The sequence below is a fragment of the Danio aesculapii genome, chromosome 7 (assembly GCF_903798145.1).
Source record: "Danio aesculapii chromosome 7, fDanAes4.1, whole genome shotgun sequence".
Classification (NCBI taxonomy): Eukaryota; Metazoa; Chordata; class Actinopteri; order Cypriniformes; family Danionidae; genus Danio; species Danio aesculapii.
In genome coordinates this window covers 67,328,036-67,346,025 of record NC_079441.1, presented here as the reverse complement: position 1 = coordinate 67,346,025, position 17,990 = coordinate 67,328,036, and the positions used below count along the sequence as shown (strand labels likewise).

The 17,990-nt window shown below is 38.8% G+C and overlaps 1 long non-coding RNA gene across 1 annotated transcript in view; it reads left to right on the top strand.

The window, feature by feature from the left end:
• Positions 1–14,569, top strand: part of LOC130233002 (uncharacterized) — a 102,907-nt gene extending 88,338 nt beyond the window's left edge. Inside the window, exon 3 of the long non-coding RNA XR_008838161.1 lies at positions 14,496–14,569. This is a non-coding gene — a long non-coding RNA (uncharacterized LOC130233002). The remainder of the gene's footprint in view (positions 1–14,495) is intronic.
• Positions 14,570–17,990: the final 3,421 nt, after the last annotated feature.

The following is a 17,990-nucleotide window of genomic DNA, read 5'->3' as shown; positions in this document are numbered from 1 at the left end:
GTCCTTCTGTTGCATCTGCATTAGAGATTAAGTTAACATTTACTCTGATGTTAACTCATATGGGTCTGTGATGCATAAAAATATATACTGTAAATAAGGAAGTTATATATAAACCTATAACACATTATATATATATACAGTGCATCCTGAAAGTATTCATAGCACTTTTTTATGTTACAGCCTTATTCCAAAATGGATTAAATTCATTTATTTCCTCAAAATTCTACACATAATACCCTACACACAAATTTATTACAAATAAAAAAGCTGAAAAATCATGTACATAAGTATTCACAGCCTTTGCCGTGAAGCTCTAAATTCTAAAATCTAAGTTCACCTGTGGTAAATTCAGTTGACTGGACATGATTTGAAAAGGCTTACATCTGTGTATATAAGGCCCCAGGGTTGACAGTGCATGTCAAAGCACAAACCAAGCATGAAGACAAAGGAATTTTCTGTAGACCTCCAACACAGGATTGTGGGCACAAGGCTGGGGAAGGTTACAGAAAAATGTCTGCTGCTCTGAAAGTTCCAATTAGCACAGTGGCCTCCATCATCCAAAAGTGGAAGATGTTTGGAACCACCAGGACTCTTCCTAGAGCTGGCCGGGCAGCCATCTAAGCTGAGTGAGCAGTCCACCAATCAGGCCTGTATGGTAGAGTGGCCAGACCGAAGCCACTCCCCGCCTGGAATTTGCCAAAAGGCATCTGAAGGACTCTCAGACCATAAGAAAACAAAATTCTCTGGTCTGAAGAGACTAAAATTGAACTCTTTAAAGCGAATGCCAGGCGTTACCCTTGGAGAAAACCATGCACCGCTCATCACCAGGCTAATCCCTACAGTGAAGCATGGTGATGGTAGCATCATGCTGTGGCGATGTTTTTCAGCTGCAGGAACTGGAAGACTAGTCAGGATAGAGGGAAAGATGAATGCAGCAATGTACAGAGACATCCTGAATGATAACCTGCTTCAGAGTTCTCTTGACCTCAGACTGGGGCGACGGTTCATCTTACAGTGGGACGATGACCACCAAAATATCAATAAAGTTGCTTCAAAACAACTCAGTGAATGTCTTGAGTGGCCCAGCCAGAGCCCAGACCTAAATTCATTGAACATCTCTGGAGAGATCTGAAAATGGCTTTTTCACATTGTCATTATGGGTTATTGTGTTTAGAATTTAAAGGAAATAAATGTATTTAATCCATTTTGGACTAAGGCTGTAACATAAAAAATTTGGAAAAAGTGAAGCGCTATGACTTGCACTGTATATATATATATATATATATATATATATATATATATATATATATATATATATATATATATATATATATATATATATATATATATATATATATATATATATATAGTCTTTTCTATCTGATATTTTTGTCAAAATTAAGTGATTCACATATTCTTATTAAGTGACAACTTATTGACATCATGTTATGTTTTTTTTATAAGTGGTTTACATTTTAAGACTTTTTATTTAAAAAATAGGGTTTTATGTACAAAGTCATGACAATTCTATATATGCTAATACATGGGATGATCATTAATAAATGAATATTATTTTGACTGTGCCCCCCAAAACAATGCATTTCAAATGCACTTTTAAATGTAATATTAATAATAATCAGGGCCATGTCACTGACCCTTATACATATTTATTCTCACAAGCATATAGACACATGCACACTTCAGCAGAGAGAGCGATTTGGTTGTTGACCTTGTGGATTTAAAAAAATGGAGGGTTGAAGCCCAGTGACCCATATAGACTGGAAGGAGTTGTTTTTGGGGGCGTTTCTCTTTTCTCCCCACCCTTCATTTCTCCTTCCCCGTCTGCCTCGGCTCCCTCTTGCTTTCCACTGCACTTATCAGCAGAAATAAGTGCCATCATCAGAGAGCGGGATTGATGGCAATCTCAGCATGCACCCTGCTACATTATTTAAACCTGGAGTGGACATCAAGATTTCGGCTTTTGTCTTCAGGTCTTCAGCTGTCAGAGGTCTCAGATCTGTGATTCCTGTTGTGTCATTTAACCAGGCTCCAGTGTGGAGCGGCACAAAGAAGTCTGACAATTTGACAGATTCGAGCTGCACCCCTGTATCTCAATAGGCTGGTCCCATTGAAACTGCATTTTGGCTCTATGGCCACACAAATCTGCATGCAAGATGTTCCAAAGCCAATCCGCAGACCAAGAGAAAGTGAGTCGGGAGAAACAGAGAGTGAGCTCTTCACCTCAGGGCTGTGGGGGAGAGTTTGAACAATGTCTCCCCAGGGGGGTGATATTTTATAGTTTGTGTCCATCAGTGGCGTGGCCCGGGGCGTTGGGGTTGACAGTAAGTGCTCTCAACACCGCTGACACTGATTCATCTGAGCTACGACATACATGAGATGAGGGGAGGAGGGTGAAAAAGGACGAGAGGGACAAAAAGAAGAGAAGGTTGTTGGGACGACATCTTAGAGCTCTGCGTGTACCAACAATACCAAATGGTCTAAAGTGCAAGGCACAGGTTCACTTAGGGCATATCCTGTTTTAAGGACTAGAACAATAATTGGTGTATCCGGCGCATGGTCTTAAAGGGTTGTCCATATTCTATTAGTGAGTTATAGGAGTGTTTTGGATGTAATGTGCATTAAAACAATCTCCCATTCCCTTTAAGTGCGAGTTGTTGTTTCATCATGGCTTATTCGGAACTTACATGGCAGACTTTGTAAGCAGAAAACGGAATGCTTTACTAGCAAGGAAATTAATGTGCTCCTGCTCAATTTTTCAAGATATTTGTGTGCTGCTGCGCATCCCTGTGAGTGTAATAAGCAATGTGTATGCATGTTTTGGAACATCCTATCACTAAATTGCTCTAAATAAAACAAACAAACAAATCGCGCCATTGACTTTAGACCAGATTGTAGTTGGTTAATTGCGCTGTTTATTTCAGTTGCCTTAAAATAGCAAACATTAACAATTCACCTTAATACCTTTTAAACACACTTTGCTTTTTAAACAACATGGCACAGAAGATAAAAAACATACCTGCACCATTCTGAAACTAGCAACACTACTAACGTCATGCCTGGCACCACATTGCACTAGGTATATGATAGGACCCTTTATGTTTTCATCCTCACGTGCAGGACCTTTGTGTTGGTTAGGCCGCCCACTTTGAGAGCAGACCCTCCAATCTAACATGGCATTTCAATTTCTCCAGCACTCCACCAGCTCCGTTCCCTTGCTTCTACATTTATATAGAAGAGGAAGACTGTGAGCCCTGGGCCCGCAGGATACGCATACTAAGCAATCAATGTGTCACCTCTTCTTGACAATCCTTTTTTTTTCTCCCCATACAGAAGACCTGCTCATTTTTTCTTGTCAGCAGAAGGTAATTTGCTGTATTGTGATTCGGCCCAATAGCTGGGTGATGGAGGTGCATGATGGGTCCACACTCCCCCCCAAGTACCATGCACGTGCACATACTAGACGCTCTCCTCGGCTCGAACAGAGGCACCCCACCCTGAACCGCATCTCCATCTGAGGCTGTTAAATGTGATAAGCGTGGAGTGTGGCACAGGGGCCTCTGATTAATAAAAGATGGGGCTGCTCCGAGCTCCCAGGGGGACGTCCTTTCTGAACCGACCCGCCCCGCACATGCACAGACGCTCCACACAATGCCTTCTGCACCCGCACAATAGACAGGAAATGGGGAGCGAGAAGCAATCATGGAAATATAACATTTAAAACGCCTGTGTCCTGTATGCCCCTCACATCTAGCACATGTGCATTAGAACGGACATCAGTCCGCCTTTTTGAAAAGCCCAAAATATGACTAATATATTCAAAGATACATATGCGAGACGGGAGTCTGCTACCCTGCTGTTTCAAAGCACAAAACATACATTTTGTTTTTGATATTCGCAGTTTTGAATGTGTGCACTGATGCAGTGATGTTTTTATTGTAGATCTATATTAAAGAGAGGGATATTACATCCGTCTGCATATTTAAGGGCGAATCGGAGAGCTTTCTGGACGCTTCCATGCAGAGAAGCTGTGTGGAACCATGTCACCTCTTCACTCATTGACATGTAATGGCTTTGTTACCAACAGACGCTTTGTCCTCATTCTCCTCATGCTTACAAGTAAAGACAGCATAACCCTGGTTGCCCATGGAGACCAGAGACATCCCCTTTTCTTCTTTCCTTCTTGAGTATCTCGAATTTAGATGATTCATCTTCGTTATTTTAGGTTATAATTGATTAAACTTAAAAAACGATATGTGACCCTGGACTACATAACCAGTTTTGTAAATACAACATAAATAGCTTTCCATTAATGTAAGATTTGTTAGGATAGGACAATATTTGATAACACTTATTTTTTTGAGGGTCCATTTGAGTATTAGTAGACTGTCTGCTTAATATCTGTTGATACTGCTCCTTCAACAGACATTTAACTGACTATAAGAAACTTTGCAAGTATTTGTCAAATTACACTAACCCCAACCCTAACCCCAAACTAACAGCCTACTTATAATCTAATGAGAATTAGTTGGCATGTAGATGCAACGTAACTTAAATTCAACAAACGGACCATCAAAATAAAGTGTGGCTCAATATTTGGCCAATGTACAACTATTAAATATGCAATCTGAGTAGTCCAAAAAAATCTAAATATTAAGAAAATTAAATTTAATGTTGTCCAAATTAACCATTTAACAATGCATATCAATTCAAAATTCAAAGTTTTGATATATTCATAATAGAAAACATACAGAATATCTTCATGTAACAAGATTTTTACTTAATAACCTAATAATTTTTGGGAATAAGAGAAAAATCTGTAAATTCGACGCATTTAATACATTTCTGTCAATTGGCAAACATATACAGTGCATCTGGAAATTATTCATAGCACTTCACTTTTCCACATTTTTTTATGTTACAGCCTTGTTCCAAAATGGATTATATTCATTTATTTCCTCAACATTCTACACACAATACCCCATAATGACAATGTGAAAAAAGATTTTTTAATTGTTGCAAATTTATTAAAAATAAAAAAGCTGAAAAATCACATGTACATAAGGATTCACAGACTTTGCTGTGAAGCTTTAAATTGAGCTCAGGTACATTCTGTTTCCACATGATCATTCAGCAGCTTAATTGGAGTTCAAATTCAGTTGATTGGACATGATTTGAAAATGCATTCACCTGTCTATATAAGATCCCAGGGCTGACAGTGCATGTCATAGCACAAACCAAGCATGAAGACAAAGGAATTGTCTCTAGACCTCCGAGACAGGATTGTCTCGAGGCACAAGGCTGGGGAAGGTTACAGAAAAATGTCTGCTGCTCTGAAAGTTCCAATAAGCACAGTGGCCTCCATAAGTGGAAGATGTTTGGAACCACCAGGACTCTTCCTAGAGCTGGCCGGCCATCTAAGCTGAGTGATCGGGGGAGAAGGGCCTTAGTCAGGGAGGTGATCAATAACCCGATGGTCACTCTGTCTGAGCTCCAGCGTTCTTCTGTGGAGAGAGGAGAACCTTAGGGAAGGACAACCTTTCTGTGCAGCAATCCACCTATCAGGCCTGTAGGGTAGAGTGGCATGACGGAAGCCACTCCATGCCTGGAATTTGCCAAAAGGAATCTAAAGGTCACTCAGACCATAAGAAACTAAAATTCTCTGGTCTGAGGAGACTAAAATTGAACTCTTTAGAGTGAATGCCAGGCGTTATGTTTGGAGAAAACTAGGCACTGCTCATCACCAGGCTAATACCATCCCTACAGTGAAGCATGGTGGTGGCAACATCATGCTGTGGGGATGTTTTTCAGCAGCAGGAACTGGACGACTAGTCAGGATAGAGGGAAAGATGAATCCAGCAATGTACAGAGACATTGAGTCTCTTGACCTCAGACCTTGGCGATGGTTCATCTTCCAGGAGGACAATGACCCAAAGCACACCGCCAAAATATCAATGGAGTGGCTTCACAACAACTCGGTGAATGTCCTTCAGTGGCCCAGCCAAAGCCCAGACCTAAATCCTGTTGAACTTCTCTGGAGAGATCTGAAAATGGCTGCACACCGTCACCTCCCATCCAACCTGATAGAGCTTGAGAGGTACTGCAAAGAGGAATGGGCAAGAATTCCCTAGACAGGTGTGCCAAGCTTGTGGCATCATATTCAAAAAGACTTGAGGCTGTAATTGCTGCCAAAGGTGCATCAACAAAGTACTGAGCAAAGGCTGTGAATACTTATGTACATGTGATTTTTCAGGTTTTTTATTTTTAATAAATTTGCAACAATTTCAAGAAATCTTTTTTCACATTGTCATTATGGGGTATTGTGTGTAGAATTCTGTAGAAATAAATGAATCTAATCCGTTTTGGAATAAGGCTGTAACATAAAAATTGTGGAAAAAGTGAAGCGCTATGAATAATTTCTTGATGCACTGTATGCAATCTGAGGATTCTAAAAAAAATCTAAGAAAATTACCATTAAAGTTGTCCAAATTAACCATTTAACAATGCATATTAATTCAAAATTAAGTTTTGATGTATTTAAAATAGAAAACTTACAAAATATCTTGGCCATAAAAGAAAATTCCTCAAGTTTGACCCATTTAATATATTTTTGTCTATTGACAAACATACACTCATGCAATGTAAGGCTGGTTTTGTGGTCCAGGGTCACATATAGTAAACTTTACACATCTAAGGACACCTGTAAACATTTTTTACAGTGTTATTTAAAAAATGGCTGAATATACACACACAAATCCTCATTAAATGTATGCCTCCGTCAGCTACTGTTAAATTTGAGTTGCATTATACTCTCGAGTCGGTCCAGTTGCTGCTCTTTTGTAGACCGTGCGTTTATCTTTTTATAACCCCGCCTCCACCACGAGACCAGACAATAGCAGGACGTTTCTAATTTTCTGTTGGATAATGGCGGTCATACTAAAATGAAATAGGTCAGAGGTCGCTTTTGCTGGATGTGATTTCTGGGCACATGGACCTTTCCCTTTTGATAAGCTAGAATGCCTTAATTCGATTCCAGTGAATATTGTCTTGGCAGTTGAAAAAAAAAGAGAAGCTGAATGAATTTCATATGACAACATTATAAATTCAGCGTTACGATCCGCATTTTGGAATTGTATGTCAACCTTTGGGTTTATTTACTTATTCTGTAATGAGTGAGGATGCAGCTGTTCATGTGTGCTTCTGATATTCATGTGTCTGTGTCCCTTTTGACCTCATCAGCGAGCTCCTCCCACTAGCCTCAGCTGAAATAGATTGATATAGCCCTGGCATGAATATGTATGCAATATGCACATTGACTTGAACTTGGATTTGACCTTTGTTTCCATAAACAATATACATATACACACATGAGCCACTCACTCTAGGATATTGAAGCACATAATGTGTTTCCATACATTGATATGTATATTTCTCCTCACATCCTGTCAGTATATACACCCACAAACAATATATTGGTTGACCTTTATTTTCATCAGTGAACTATGGAACTAGCCAAGCTACAGTTGACAAGTATTATCACTGAAGGTGCTTCTTAGTAAATTTTATTTTTATTTTTTGATAGATAGATAGATAGATAGATAGATAGATAGATAGATAGATAGATAGATAGATAGATAGATAGATAGATAGATAGATAGATAGATAGATAGATAGATGGATGGATGGATGGATGGATGGATGGATGGATGGATGGATGGATGGATGGATGGAAGGAAGGAAGGATGGATGGGTGGGTGTATGGATGGATATATAGATAGATAGATAGATAGATAGATAGATAGATAGATAGATAGATAGATAGATAGATAGATAGATAGATAGATAGATAGATAGATGGATGGATGGATGGATGGACGGACGGACGGACGGACGGACGGACGGACGGACGGACGGATGGACGGACGGACGGATGGATGGATGGATATGTGGGTGGATGGATGGATGGATGGATGGATATGTGGGTGGATGGATGGATGGATGGATGGATGGATGGATGGATGGATGGATGGATGGATGGATGGATGGATGGATAGATAGATAGATAGATAGATAGATAGATAGATAGATAGATAGATAGATAGATAGATAGATAGATAGATAGATAGATAGATAGATAGATAGATAGATAGATAGATAGATAGATAGATTTATTGATGTATGAATATATACGGATTGAGATGGATGGATGGATGGATGGATGGATGGATGGATGGATGGATGGATGGATGGATGGATGGATGGATGGATGGGTGGGTGGGTTTGTGGGTGGATGGATGGATGGATAGATAGATAGATAAATAGGTAGGTAGATAGATAGATAGATAGATAGATAGATAGATAGATAGATAGATAGATAGATAGATAGATAGATAGATAGATAGATAGATAGATAGATAGATAGATAGATAGATAGATAGATAGATTTATTGATGTATGAATATATACGGATTGAGATGGATGGATGGATGGATGGATGGATGGATGGATGGATGGATGGATGGATGGATGGATGATGGATGGATGGATGGATTTATTGATGTATGAATATATACGGATTGAGATGGATGGATGGATGGATGGATGGATGGATGGATGGATGGATGGATGGATGGATGGATGGATGGATGGATCGATCGATCGATCGATGGGTGGGTGGGTGGGTTTGTGGGTGGATGGATGGATGGATGGATGGATAGATAGATAGATAGATAAATAGGTAGGTAGATAGATAGATAGATAGATAGATAGATAGATAGATAGATAGATAGATAGATAGATAGATAGATAGATAGATAGATAGATAGATAGATGGATGGATGGATGGATGGATGGATGGATGGATGGATGGATGGGTGGGTGGGTGGGTGGATGGGTGAATGGATGGATGGGTGAATGGGTGGGTAGGTAGGTAGGTAGGTAGGTGGACGGACGGACGGACAGACACAGACAGACAGATAGAAAGATGGATGGATAGGTAGATGGATGGATAGGTAGATGGATAGATGCTTGTTAATAACAATAACAAAGATTATCTGTTGCCATTAAAATAAACATTAATATGTTGCCATTTCTATTATTAATCAAATAAATGGCAGAATCATGTGCTATATGTTGGTAAAATCTAATTACAATTCATGTGCTAAAAATAAAGCATAAAGATGCTTTTAGTGGGGAATATTTTATCAAACAAGTGGAAATTCTGGGCGAAATCTGTTTAGAGTCTAGTGAAAACCTGATGTTAATTATGTTTGAATCATTTGGAATAATAAAAAATGCATTTATTGTCAATACTATTCAAAATCTAATGACAATTATTGACTAAAATCCAATGTGACTAAACTCAAAATGTCTGTAAAATCTAATTGCTCTTCCTGGAAAGGTTTTGGCAAAACGAACTGCAACAGCTAATGGAATTCATGCCAAAAAATTAATGACAGTCCCTGGCAAAAACAAGTAATGGCATTGGTTTGGAACATTTCATGACAAATTGTAAAATCTAACGACAGTTATTGGTTACACTAATCATAAAACCGAAGGAAATTATTGACAAAATCTAATTGCAGTTCCCCTCATGTGGCACTCTTATGAGAGCTGTATTTATGTGTTTGACATTTCTCTCTGCTCCATGTTCTCATCTGCATGTCAGCCATATATTTTTTTCTTTTTCAAATATTTCCCAAATGACGCTCACTGGCCACTTTATTAGGTACACCTTACTAGTATCGGGTTGGACCCCCTTTTTGCCCTCAGAACTGCCTTAATTATGCATGGCATGGATTCAACAAGGTAATGGAAATATTCCTCAGAGATTTTAGTCCATATTGACATGATAGAATCACGCAGTTGCTGCAGATTTGTCAGCTGCACATCCATGATGCGAATCTCCCGTTCCACCACATCCCAAAGGTGCTCTATTGGATTGAGATCTGATGACTGTGGAGGTCATTTGAGTACTGTGAACTCATTGTCATGTTCAAGAAACAAGTCTGAGATGATTCCTGCTTTATGACATGGTGCGTTATCCTGCTGGTAGTAGCCATCAGAAGATGAATACACTGTGATCATAAAGGGATGGACATGGTCAGCAACAATACTCAGGTAGGCTGTGGCGTTCACACAATGCTCAATTAGTACAAATGGGCCCAAAGTGTGCCAAGAAACTATCCCCCACACCATTACACCACCACCAGCAGCCTAAACCATTGATACAAGGCAGAATGGATCCATGCTTTCATGTTGTTGACGCCAAATTCTGTCTCTACCATTCGAATGTCGCAGCAGAAATCGAGACTCATCACACCAGGCAACGTTTCTCCAATCTTCTATTGTACAATTTTGGTGAGCCTGTGTGAATTGTAGCCTCAGTTTCCTGTTCTTAGCTGACAGGAGTGGCACCCGGTGTGGTCTGCTGCTGTAGCCCATCATCCTCAAGGTTGGACCTGGTGTGCATTCAGAGATGTTCTTCTGTATACCTCAGTTGTAACGAGTGCTTATTTAAGTTACTGTTGCCTTTCTATCAGCTTGAACCAGTCTGGCCATTCTCCTCTGACCTCTGGCATCAACAAGGCATTTTTTCCCACAGAACTGCCACTTACTAAATATTTCTCTTTTTCAGACCATTCTCTGTAAATCCTAGAGATTATTGTGTGTGAAAATCCCAGTAGATCAACAGTTTCTGAAATACTCAGACCAGCCCGTCTGGCACCAATAACAATGCCACGTTCAAAGTCACTTAAATCACCTTTCTTCCGCATTCTGATGCTCGGTTTGAACTGCAGCAGATCATCTTGACCATGTCTACATGCCTAAATAAATTGAATTGCTGCCATGTGATTGGCTGATTAGAAATTTGCGCTAACGAGCAGTTGGACAGGTGTACCTAATAAAGTGGCAAGTAAATGTATGTTTTACCAGAGCAAGGAATTTTTGACAGTAATTCCTATAATATTTTTTCCTCTGGAGAAAGATTTTTTGTTTTATTTCGGGTAGTTTTTATTTTTTTAAAACCATTTTAAGGTCAACATCATTTGCCACCTCAAGCAATATTTTTTTTTTCGATTGTCTGTAGAACAAACAATCAGTTTACAATGGCTTGCTTAATTACCTTACCTTGTCTAATTTAACCCTTTAAATTGCACTTTAAGCTGAATACTAGTGTCTTGAAAATATCTAGTAAAATATTATGCACTGTCGTCATGTCAAAAAAGAAATCAGTTATTAGAAATTAGTTATTAAAATTATTATGTTTAGAAATGTCTGTTAAACACACATTGAGGAAAAACATATACAGAGGGGCTAATAATTCTGACTTCAACTGTATATGTATGCTGGCATGAGACTCCATTTCCCAGAGATCAGCACAGCAGAGGAGATGGTGTTGCCATACTCTCTTAAACTGCTGCCCTGGAAGGTCATTGCTCACAGTCATGTGAGAGGCCAGTGCGGCCCCCTGGGCCCTATGACAAACAGGGCTGCAGTGCTGAGGTGTGTGTCAGGGGTGTTTTTCCACAAAGCATTCTATAAAAGTGTAACCGCTCCGTGTTTGCCCTTTCCTCCCTGTACGCACGCACTACTCAGCCAACAGGCCCCTAAAGAGCTCTTAAGAAATGCTGAGCCAACAACACAAGCTGGCCCTGCTAGCAACTCCAGTAATTCTCTTTCTCTTGTTTTCTTCCACTTTTCGGTCCCTCACTCGTGCTGAATCACGGCAGGCTGAGAGATCAGGAAAGGCGGTGCTTGTTTGGAGCCTGAAGCTAATTATGGAGCATTAGAGCAGGGCTAAATAAATGTGTAGTGTTGCTAATTACGTGCCAGTGAAAACAATAACTCTACAACAGATCCCCAAGGGCACAAGGGGACGAGAGAGGCTCTGGGAATAGAGGGCCTTGGCATTGGGCCATCAGCGCCCCCTCCTCCAACCCTCTAGCAACCTCACCCAGCGGCACTGAGAAACACATGCAGCCTGGCATCGGCGCTTAGCAGTCAACTTGTGTTTGTGCATGTGGATGAGCGTGTATATGTGTGCGACTGTGCTTCCAAACTGATGTTGCGCATGGGTAGGTGACAAGCAATGAAAGTTATTTTTCTAAAGAACAACTATGTTATATTTACAGTTGAAGTCAAAGTTACTAGTCATGCTGTGATTTTTTTTTTCAAATATTTCCCAAATGATGTTTAACAAAGCAAGGAAGTTTTCACAGTATTTCCTATAATATTTATTCATCTGGATAAAGTCTTATTGGATTTATTTCGGCTGAAATAAAAGCAGTTTTTAAAACCATTTTAAGATCAATATTATTAGCCCTCTTAACCATTTTTTTTCCGATTGTCCACAGAACAAAGCATCGTTAAACAATACTGTAGCTATGTTTCCATCCACGCATTTTGCATATGCGGATTAAAAATGTGGTTGAAGGAAATGCCATGATGCGCATCAATTTTGAAAATACACATAAAAAAGCGTTGGATGGAATCATCAGAATGCGCATCAATTTTGAAAATGCGCATAAAAAAATGGTGGATGGAAATGCCAAGATGCGCATCAATTTTGAAAATGCGCATTAAAAAAACAGTGGATGGAAACACCATGATGCGCATCACTTATAAAATTGGATTTTAAAAGCATTGGATGGAAACACCATGGTTGCGCATGAATTTTGAAAATGCGTATAAAAAAGCGTTGGATGGAAACGGCATGTTGCACGTCAATTTTGAAAATGCGTATAAAAAAGCGTTTGATGTAAACGCCATGATGCGCATCAATTTTGAAAAAGCGTATAAAAAAGTGTTGGATGGAAACACCATGATGCGCATCAATTTTGAAAATGCGTATAAAAAAGTGTTGGATGTAAACGCCATGATGCGCATCAATTTTGAAAAAGCGTATAAAAAAGTGTTGGATGGAAACACCATGATGCGCATCAATTTTGAAAATGCGTATAAAAAAGTGTTGGATGTAAACGCCATGATGCGCATCAATTTTGAAAATGCGTATAAAAAAGTGTTGGATGTAAACGCCATGATGCGCATCAACTTTGAAAATGCGTATAAAAAAGCGTTGGATGGAAATGCCATGATGCGCATCAATTTTGAAAATGTGCATAAAAAAGCGTTGGATGAAAACACCATGATGCGCATCAATTTTGAAAATGCGTATAAAAAAGCGTTGGATGGAAAGCCATGATGCGCATCAATTTTGAAAATGCCAATAAAAAAGCGTTGGATGGAAACGCCATGATGCGCATCGTGAAGATTGCCATTTAGGCGTACACTGTGGTTCAGTGGTTAGCACTGTTGCCTCACAGCAAGAAAGTCACTGGTTCGAGTCCCAGCTGGGTCAGTTGGCATTTCTGTGTGGAGTTTGCATGCTCACCCTCTGGATGCTTCGGTTTCCCCCACAGTCCAAACACATGCGCTTCAGGTGAATTGAATAAACTAAATTGACCGTAGTGTGTGTGTGTGATTGAGCGTGAATGGATGTTTCCCAGTACTGGGTTGCAGCTGAAAGAGCATCCACTGTGAAAAACATATGCTGGATAAGTTGGCGGTTCATTCCGCTGTGGCAACCCCTGATGAATAAAGGGACTAAGCCGAAGGAAAATTAATGAATGAAAGTAAGCATGTCACACCAGAGGACGTGGTTATCAGTGACAAAATTTACGAAGTCTCAGTGTTTTCAGAAATACATGGATGAAAAAAAGATAGCCATTTTTTAAAATAGCCACTTGTAAGATTAGAGATATTATTTGATTATTCTTTGTAATTTGTTCAACTACTCTTGAAAGAGTCGAATATTTTAAGCCAAAAAGTAATTAATATGTAATAACACAATAGTTTTTGTAACAAGTGATCCATGTAAGACAAGGAAATCTTTAACCACACATTTTAAACTATTCATTCACTCATTTCCCATTGGCTTAGTGCTTGGATTATCAGGGGTCGCCACAGCGGAATGAACCGACGACTATTCCAGCATATGTTTTACACAGCGAATGCCCTTTCGGCTGCAACTCAGTACTGGGAAACTCATGAACACTCATACACTATGGCCAATTTAGTTCATCCAGTTGACCTATAGTGCATGTCTTTGGACTGTGGGGCTACCCAGAGCATCAACACCAACACGGGGAGCATTTTAAACTATGACACTACTAATTATATTCATTTTTGCCATGTATGACAGTGAAAATGCAACGACATGTTAACAACCAGCATGCAAATATGCAGCACAGCAATAGCGCCAATCTTTCCCTGCCACCTTCACACATCGCTGCATTAATATACACGAATTAACACAATTAGACCAGCCCTGTACGTGCCTGTACAGTAAAAGAAAACTCACTCACTCTTCTGATAAGCTCATATCCCAAACTTCTAATACTGTCCCATAGCATCTGTTTCTTTCAAGTCTCACACGTCTGTCTCTGTGTTTCTCTGTCTGTGTGTCTGCGTTCTAGGTTAGGATCCGCTCTTGTGACGGGAGACGCTGTTTGAACGGTGCACACTGCTGGATCTCCGGTGGCCTGCCGGTACGTACACCCAGATTTCCCAGCAGCACCTGAGTGAATGAGGCTAACATGAGTCTTTACACCCGTTTAGACCACACATAGGACATAAATGACAGCGTCACATCACAACTTCACTGTCAAATCCAAGCTGGAGTACCAGAGATCCAATCAGACGCTATCCTGCTACCAAAAAATGACAGTAGATCTGAAATAAAACACACTGACACACTAACTTACAATGGCCTCTTAGGCCTGTGTTTAGATAGGAACAGCAAGAAATGGTGTGATACATGTGTCTGAAGTGTTAGTACAGGCTTCACACACACACACACACAGTGGTGGACTGCTGGTCTCAGGTCTAGGCCAATGCTTTCTCTTACGCACGTACATTGCTACAGAGTCTCTCTGTAATCCAGTCGTAATGTAGTGCTAACATTCTGGCAAACACACACCGCCACAGGCTCTTATTGATCATTTTGCTCACATACAGATACACACAGTCTCACACATACTCCATTTTGGCCTTGTGGCATGTTTTGCAATACTGGCCTAAGGAAGTGCAATCTTATTCTATTCGTTCTCCTTGTTTCTTGCACTCCTTTATCATGTTCATCTTTTAATTCCCTCATATTCCCCCCCCTCCGCTGACTCGGATTGCTAATGATCCCCTCGTTTTGAAGCTTTTCTACAACAAGTCTCAAGGGAGCCATCTTCGTTGCGCTTTTACTAATTGTCATAATTTATTGACTCGTTAAGGTTTTCTGAACAATTAATTCTGTTTTCTGTCCTCGCATTCTCGCTAATAGGTTGTCGGCGCTATTTTTAAAATAGAATGATATTTGCTGATCATTTATTACACAATAAGGCCATTCAGTACATGTTTGTAGCATTTATGGACTGACACAGATTCAATTTACTACAACTTCTATGTTTAGTATGGAGCTAAATATATGCCAAAACAATCTGATTTTGAATTGTGTTCATTTGAATTATTGACAATTGTAATTTAATAAATCTGAATTTTTATGTTGTTAAAATTTTTTGATGTGATTATGCTAAAAAACATGTGACTTTAATTGTACATTAGGTTATATGTCGAAAATTACCTATTTTTACCTATTTCCAGACCCCTACCCTCGTAGTTCACACCCTGTAATTCGTCCATAATTATAAATCAAGTAGTGATTCTTAGTTTGACTTTTCGGTGATCGTCTACTCTTCCCTGTTATTGACCCCTGACCTACTTTCTGCTTAATCTGAATTTAACAATCTGAATTTCTGGTTTAGAATTTTAGAATATTGAATTTGATGTTCTGAATTTCTTCTTGAAAACTTGAAACTAGATATCTGCAGTTTTTAAATTCAGAACACAAAAAAAAGTTTGTAAATACGTCTATAAAAATTAAGCCTTGAAAAATTCAGATGTCTTAAATTTGAGATGTTCAACATTCAAGTTATGAAATTCAAATTCAAATTAAGAAATTCAAATTTTTTTTACTGCATATAAAAATTTTGATTTATTAAATTACAATTGTCAATAATTCAAATTAGCTCAATTCAAATTCAGATTGTTTTGGCATATATTTAGCTCCATAGTTACAGTAAGCTGCTTTGACACAATCTACATTGTAAAAGCGCTATATAAGTAAACATGAATTGAATTGAATAGAATTCTGAAATATTTTGTAAGTGTTTATTTATGTGAAGTATGCTTTTCTAAAAATACAGAGTATGCTCAACAGTAAAATTGCATCAAAATATGTTTTATTTAATATAGACGATTTTGAGGGATGTAAACAATAACAATGGTCCTAACGTATTTCCTGTTTTACATTATTAATGTCTATAGCTTCCGAGAATCCCAAAAAGTCCAAAAATTGATAAATAATCCTATGGCAGGTGTTTTAACCTAAAGTTATCATTGAATTGCCTCTTGTTACAGTTATGAAATAGTTTGACAACAAGCAGGAACTTTCCATGGGCCAATGACATCCCCACATTGAAATGGTCACATGCAGTATCCATCACTGAAATACAGTTGAAGTCAGAATTATTAGCCCCCCTTTTAATTTTTTTTTTTTTTTTTTTAAATATTTCCCAAATTATGTTTAACAGAGCAAGGAAATTTTCACAGTATGTCTGATAATATTTTTTCTTCTGGAGAAAGTCTTATTTGTTTTATTTCGGCTTGAATAAAAGCAGTTTTTAATTTTTTAAACACCATTTTAAGGTCAAAATTATTAGCCCCTTTAAGCTGTATACTTTTTTTCAATAGACTGCAAAACAAACCATCGTTATACAATAACTTGCCTAATTACCCTATCCTGCCTAGTTAACCTAATTTACTGAGTTAAGCCTTAAATGTCACTTTAAGCTGTATAGAAGTGTCTTGAAAAATATCTAGTCAAATATTATTTACTGTCATCATGGCAAAGATAAAATAAATCAGTTATTAGAAATGTGTTATTGAAACTATTATGTTTAGAAATGTGTTGGAAAAATCTTCTCGGTTATACAGAAATTGGGGAAAAAATAAACAGGGGGGCTAATAATTTTGACTTCAACTGGATGTCCTAGTGGCCTAAACCCTGTTTTAAACCAAAATGATGACGTATCTGGGTTTCTATAAGGAAAGTATTTGGTATTTTGAGCCACAGCACACCTCAATTGCCCTAATGTAACACCTACTGCAATGAATCAGACACGGGTAACATAATCACACTAATAACCAGCGGTGTGTCTGTGTAAACACTTAAAGGGATAGTTCAGCCAAAAATAAAACTCACTCCTAACTTTTTCTTGCATGAAACACAAAATATTTAGCAGATGTTTAGATATTTAGTACGTTGCCCAAGTTGCAGTTTTATCTAAACTTGAGAAAATCAGCTAGTACCGTCTGCTAGATAACACTATTAGAAAGTCTTAAAAGGTTTAGAAAGAATTCAGGACAACTTTAGGAATTATTGACAGTATTTGTGAGTGAACAAAGTTTTTGGTAGTCTCAATACTCTTCAACATATGTGTATGCATTATTGTATTTGGTTTAGATGCTAGTTGGAATTTAAGGCACTTCAGCTAGCAAGTTAGCACCTTGAATGTGTGTGCTAAAGTGTACATTTCTCAAAGGTGGAGACAGGGCTTGCTTCATTCTCTTAGTTAGATTATGGGGCTGATAGGTGATCAGTGGTTCAACATCCTACATCAGTTCTCTTCATTATGGCCTGCAGGCTAGGCCTGATCCTCAATCAGCCATGAGCACAAACCACAGTGCTGCCAAAATACACTTTGGTCTGGATCGATACACTTCCCTTGGGCTCTTGAGCCTGATCCCCCCTGGTGAGTCATGTGACTGAGTGGCAAGACAGGCCTGATTTTCTAAACAGCCCTCGCCTCATCCATTGTTCTCCACTGTAGGACCAGTAGCTCTTCTGTTGAGTATCCAGA